General features: G+C 33.3%; 1 pseudogene across 1 annotated transcript; it reads right to left on the reverse strand.

Moving 5' to 3' along the window:
• Positions 1 to 354: 354 nt before the first annotated feature.
• LOC105815150 lies at positions 355 to 5,198 on the reverse strand (annotated as a pseudogene). The gene is made up of 3 exons (XR_001137726.1): positions 5,120 to 5,198; positions 3,695 to 3,819; positions 355 to 779 (listed from the first exon to the last, which is right to left on the reverse strand). The product of XR_001137726.1 is annotated as an uncharacterized LOC105815150 (transcript).
• Between the last annotated feature and the right edge of the window lie 1,951 nt (positions 5,199 to 7,149).

Raw genomic sequence — 7,149 nt, forward strand, 5'->3', positions numbered from 1 at the left:
TTCAATATGCTTACATCAGCTTTATACAATAATAACAGTGCTTTCAAAAAGACATTTTGCAAAGAACATTAATTTCACAATTAAAATGTGTTTTAAAAATAGGGGAACATTAAAGAACATTAAATTCGTCTGAAATATATGTCATAATGCCGAGAGATATACTGTTCTTTATCAAGTCAACCGTATTTGTATTCAAAATAACATGGCTCTTAACTAATGACAATTATTTCTTATCCACTTCAGTGATTTCTTGGATCCAAAACAAAATCTTTGTATTTATTTGGTAGAAAAAATTAATTTGTTTACCATCCTTTCACTGCCATGGAGTGATTTGCCTTTTCAGTCCAGTGGATTTTACTGGGAACTTGCATTTTCTGTGTCACTTTGTCTAACAAGTTCTCCAAGGAAAACACCTGCAAGTTTATGTTCTCCGAAGGTCTTTAGGTAATTCACATGATTTATATGCCTTAATTCTATGTACAATATTAAGGCCTTTACAGGCAAATCTCAAATAAACAAAAAAGACCATGAGACGCAAGATGGGATGGCAGTGACATCAAATGGGGAAGATTTGTATCTCCTGATGCTTGATGTGTAAGAATTATTCCATATGTTAAGCTCTTTTTAGGTACCAAACAAACAGCATCTAGTAATTTATTTCCAAACAGTATTTTTAATTTAACCAGGGAAGGCAAAAGTGGCCACAGACACCTACTGCCCTCACTTCCTTCAGGGAGCAAACTAACACTCTCAAAGCAACTGCCTCGCTTGCCCCATAACTATTTTTTTATAACCCAATGGAGTACCATATAGTTGGTGAATAGTTGATCTAACAAGATTCCTCTCTAGATTTCTGCTTATACTTTATTCTAGATAATGTCTGGGTAAGACTGTTCTAATCTAATCTTTGTCTTTTCAGTTCATTAAAATAAGATATTATCATGTATTTTACAGCTGGAAAAGGATAGAGTAACTTGGTCTCTGCCCTCAAAGATCTTGCAGATCAAAAGGGGAGACTGATATTGAACAATTCCTCACAATGAATAATAAAGAGTATTTTATTAGGTGGAGTATAAAAATCGGTGGAAACAGAGAGCTAGGAAATCACATTGAATATAAGGTGAGAAAAGATCTTGATGATGTGATGTTTAAACTGAAACTCAACAGTGAGTGTTTTTAGTATTTTGACTGAGATCTGATGTGCCATGACACCAGATGCAACTCAGCTCATGTGGCTACAGAAATCAGAGAGCCACAGCATGTCCATAGGCAATGTTCATTACGCTGAGTAAAAAAGCAAAAAGAAAGGAAAGGCCACTGCTGGGACATATGAGAGATGAAGTTGGAAGTGTTTTAGATTAAGAAGAGGGAGAAGAGGGGAGGAACAGGAGGAGAAAAAGGAAGCAAGGGAAGAGAAAAGAAGATGGAAAGAGAAGGAGAAATAGGAGAAGAGAAGGAGGAAGATGAAAAGGAGGAGATCAAAATTGAAGGAAGAAGAGGAGGAGGAGCTAAGAAAGACACCTCTAAAACAGTTGTTATAAAAATCCAATTTAGGATCAAGTTCGAACATAAGAACCTCTGATCTCTTCCAGGTCTTTGTCTAGATGTTGAGGCAAAGACCTGGAAGAGATGTTTATTCATAAATTACTAAACTAAGGAGGGTACATTTTTAAAAAGGTTTATTGAGATATAGTTGACATACAATAACTTTGACACATGCAAATGCACAATTTGAATACTTTTGACCTGTGTATATACCCATGAAACCAATACCACAGTGAAGTTAATGAACAAATATATCACCCTCAAAAGTTTCCCAGTATCCCTTTGAAGTCCCTTGCCCCTGTCCCCAGGCAAAAATAATCTTCTTTCTGTAGATTCATTTGCATTTTCCGGAAATTTATGTAAACAGAATCATATAGTAACACTATTGTCTCTGGAAAAACACTATCATATTTTTAACTGGGAATAATTATTCTGAGATTAATCCAAGTTATTGCAAGTATCAACAGTTCATTCCCTTTTATTGACGAGTAGTATTTAATTATATGGATATACTATAATTCGTTTATCCATTCACTTATTGATGGACATTTGTGTTGTTTCCAGTTTGGAACTATTACAAATAAAGCTGCTATCAACATTCTTATACAAGTACTTGCATAGACATAAGCTTTCATTTCTCTTGGGTAAATACCTAGCAATGGAAATGATTGGATATTATAGTAGGTGTATGTTTAAAATTTTGAAGAAACTGACAAAATATTTTGCCAAGTGGTTGTACTATTTTTCATTCCCACCAGCAGCAAATGTGTGTTCTAATTCCTTCACACCTTCTCCAACGCTTGGTTGCTCAATCTTTTAAATATTAAACATTCTAATAGGTATCTAGTGGTGTATCATTGTAGTTTTAACCTGCATTTCCCTAACGGCTAATGATATTGAGCATATTTTCATGTGCACATTTATCTTCTTTGGTGAAGTGTCTTTTCAAATCTTTTGACTGTTTTTATTGAGTTGTTTGTTTTCTTACTATTAAGTTTTGATAGTTCTCTGTATATTCTGAATACAAGATGCTTATTAGATATGTGATTCTCAATAGGGTACAGTTAAATAAATATTTGTCTGCCTCATATGGAAAAAGGAATATTTAGGATATTTTATTTTTACTTAAAATAATATAAAGGAAAACAATAAATTCAGAAGTGTTTATTAGTATACATATAACTATATTAACACATTTAAATATGTAATCATATATATTTATAATATATATAAATGAGTAAATCAAAAGAAATTCAGTGAGCCAGCAAATTTTGTCTACCATTGAAATAACAAATATATTAAGCAAGAAGTGAGAAGTTGCTACAGTAAGAACTGCCACGTTCCCTGACTTGATCTGGCCTTTGTCTCCTTTTACTCCTATGAGTGATGGTGGATAGTTGCCTACAGTTCACATCATTAGCTATTAATGACTTGGTTAAAATTTCCTGTTGTTCAATCCACAGGACCTTCTAAAAATCCATTTTAAGCTCTTATTAAAGACTACACAGGAAAAAGATTTACTATTTATGGAACAACCTTGAACATATTTTCTGGCAGGCATCTTCGGAGGCAAGTGTTGCATCAGCTGAGGTTCCACCATTTCAGTGCTTAATCTCACTAGTCTAGACGATAACTGCTAAACAAGCAATTGATAACATGCATGGGTGAAGGCTATTCTAATCATTTAATAGAAGAACAGGAAAAAAGAACTGAGAGAGCAGTTTGTTTCCTTACTAAAGGACAAAACAGTATTTAAGACACATCAATAATATAGTTCTGAAGGGCAGTGTATTAATTCAGATAGTTTCACAATCATTTCCTTCCTAAGATAAAAATTAGAAGTGCAAGGAAAGTTTTTATTGGAAAAGAAATTCAAATTGGCACCATGCTGTACATCACAAAAATAAGGTCTATAAAATTACAGGTCTGTGTGAGGAAATTTAAAATTCTATAAAGTTACCTGAAAAAATGTGGATAAAGAGACCTAACAGTGTCCAATTAGTCCAAGGTCCTCATTATTAAAATTAAGAGGTTCTAGATCTAAATACCATGATTTTATGACTCTAGCTTACATCCTACTTTGCATGTTTGTGCATAACAATGGGCACATATCAAAGAAACAAAGGAAAGGCATATAAGACAATTTTACAGTGCTAGTCACTCCTTCACTGTAACAGTTACTACTGGTGTTTGGCATGGGTGTTACTACTGGTGCTCTGCCTGGCATTGGTCTAGCCAAGATTCTGTTCCGCAGTCCTCTGTTGTTAGTTTTAACTATGTAAATCAAAAAGAAATAATTTATTTAATCCTGAATTATCTGTATGCCCTTTTTATTAAAATCCTGATAACAAAACATTTTGCAATGCCACTCTAACATCATCTGGCCAAGAAAATGAGTAAAAAAACCAAATGTGCATTTCCAAAAAATATACCAAATGCACATTTCTAAAAAATAATATCCATAAAACCTGAAATCATTAGAGCAGTCTCAACAACAGCTATATATCATGACTAAAAAAGCACATTCCATCTCACATCCCAATAACACTTCACTCTTTAGAAAAGGATAAATTAATTTCAGAGAAACACAGTTAACCTGGTTTTTGTTTTTGTTGTTGCTGTTGTTCTTTGAATTAAGAAAATATGCTCTCATTTTGACATCAGAATTATTGAATGTAAATCTAGAATCAAATGTAGAGTTGGTTAATCTATCTACTGAATCATAAAAACCAGAATGTGGAGTTAAAACAAGAAATTAAGACCTACAAAAGCTAAATAATATTGTTCAATGTTGTGAAATCAGATTGCTTTACTTGGAAATACCAAAGTAAATATAAATCAATTTGGAAAGGTAGTGTATTAGACTTTGAGCCCAAGCTCTGACCCACATCTTTATAAATGAGAGCTCTGTGTAATAAATATCTTTGATTGCTTTAGGAATTAAGCATTTTTGGAATGTGATCTAAGAACAACTGATCTCATGCTGAAAGTTATTTTATAAGAATCAGTGTGTTCTAGAAAAAGGGCAATGTGCTGCTCCTTTTCAATGAAAATATTCTTTTTATCTAGCAATAATTTCTAATAAGTTAAAAACTATTATGCATACCAATTTATGGTATGTATATCCACACATTTATCATCTTACCCTAAGATAAAAGTGTTGTAAGTGTGTTTTGTTAAGGGATGAGCAAGTTTGCTGTTTATAGTAACACTCTTCAAATAGTTCATAAATATTTGTTGAAGGAATGACTCATTAAGAAACAAATTCAAGTGAAATGATGAAGCTCTAAATTGACCTTTAAGGTATTTGTGCTAGGATTAAACAAGCACATAAACTAGAGATAAGTTTGAATGGACTTTGAAGGCTTAGTCATTAAGTAGTACAGGGGCTTAAATGAGTGAATAAATATAATAAAACATATGTAAAGTCAGCCCTGAAATAGAAGAGTGTGGAAACAGTTTTCATCACACTGGGGACACTAGTTTTCTGGTAGAATAGTTGGAAGAGTTTGCTCCCGAGTGATCAAGCCCAGGCATACAACGTTTACTCCAAATTTCTCCATCTCTCTTATACCTTCCATCATTTGCCCTGTCTGCTCCAGTACAATATATTCATATGCCAATTTTGTTGTGGCAAATTTTGTTGTTCTCATGACTATACATACATAAAAATAGATAACATTATATTAAAAGGGATTAAAATTCACTCAATTTAACCTTTTATATATAAGAAAGAACTACTTATTTCTACTTTTTGGGTGAGAAAGAATGTTCATTCATGCCAAGGCTAGTCACTTGGGCTCCAACTCACTCCTTCCCTTCCTAAGGGAAACTCTTTTCCCTGTGTCTAGTGAACATGAATGAGGAGATTTCTGGGCTCTGCCTGCAAAAATACTATACCCTGGCTTTCCTTTCTCTGACCCTACTCTTCAGAGTTACAAAACTACCCCTGCTCAGACAGCTTCCTCATGTTATTAAATGCTGTATTTCAGGTGTGCCCTCATAATTTCTGGTAAAACATCCAATAATTTTTCCCAAAAATTCTTCCTTTCCAACCTGACTGATCTCCTTAATGGACTTGAGTCTCACATGTATTTGCCATAGTTATTTTTAGTCTGATAGAAATGTAAATGTTTATGTAGTCCATCTGAAAAATGTTTGAACATTACTTTGAATCCAGCCAGAGAGAGTTTACTCCAAAAGCTCACACAGTTTGAGAGAAGGATTTTTTTTTTTTTAACCAATTGTACCTTTCTGAAGTTGAAACTCTAACTCAACACAACAGTTCTCCCAGTGCAGTCTGGGACACTTGGCTGTCTTTGAGATCCTTTTAGGGAATCTGCAAGGTCAAAATCACATACAGGTAAAAGATACACTCAAAATCCTAGGTAGATCAAATAGATTTCATGTTACAAAGTATGAAATGTTTATTGAAATGGATTCGGATTCCACAACTAACCTTTGAGAAACTACCATTTGTTGAGTTTTTTTGACAGATTTATTCACAGTTATAATTCACATACAACATAATTCAAATATTTAGAGTATATAATTCAATAGTTTGTAATATATTCACACCTATATATAACCATCTCCACAGTCAGTTTGAGAACATTTTCATCACCACAAAGAGCAATCCCATATACTTTAGCTATCATTGGTCCATCCACCTCAGCAACAAACAACCACTAACCTACTTTCTGTCTCAATCGATTTTTCTTATTGTGGACATTTCATATAAATGGAACCATACAATATGTGATCTTTTGTGCCTGGCTTTTTCACCTAGTATAACGTTTTCAAGATTCATCCATGTTGTAGCATGTATCAGTGTTTCATTCCCTTTAATGACCAATATATTATTATATGAATATACCACAATTTGTTTATCCATTCATCTCTCGATGTACATTTGGGTTGTTGCCACCTTTTGGCTATTTTGAATAATGCTGCTATAAGTATTTGTAAACAAGATTTTGCATGGACGTGTGTTTTCATTTCTCTTGGGTATCTACCTAGGAGTGGAATTGCTGGATTATATGTTAACTCTATGTATAGTCATTTAAGCAACAGCCAGACTGCTTTTTAAAGTGACTGCACCATTTTCAATTCCCACCAGCAATATATGAGCATTCTCCACATTCTTCGACAATTTCTCCACATTCTTTGCCAACACTTGTAATTTTCTCTTATCATTATTACTGTTATAATCATCCCAATGAGTTTAAAGTGGTCTCATTGTGGTTTTGATTTGTATTTCCTTGATGACTAATGATGTCAAGCATTTTTTATGTGTTTATTGGCCATTTCCTTTGGAAAAGAAAGGAGTCCCTTAGTAACCTTTTCAGATAATTGTGGATATTCTTCTTTGGAACTACATTAGAACTTAACAAGTGGGTGAGAAGACTCTTTCCTTATCCAGATATTTATGTTACAAAGCTAAATATTCCTTATTACTTCAACCAAAAGAATATAGTAATTATAGAAGCAGATGTGAGAATCCAGCTGTGTTCTATGAAGACAGACATTAAAGAGATTTGCAAAGATGTTAAAGAATGCCACTCATCCCACTAATATTTTTGTTTTGAAAAACATAATTATTTT

Source organism: Propithecus coquereli, unplaced genomic scaffold, assembly GCF_000956105.1.
Source record: "Propithecus coquereli isolate 6110/MARCELLA unplaced genomic scaffold, Pcoq_1.0 Scaffold32, whole genome shotgun sequence".
In the NCBI taxonomy this organism is placed as follows: Eukaryota; Metazoa; Chordata; class Mammalia; order Primates; family Indriidae; genus Propithecus; species Propithecus coquereli.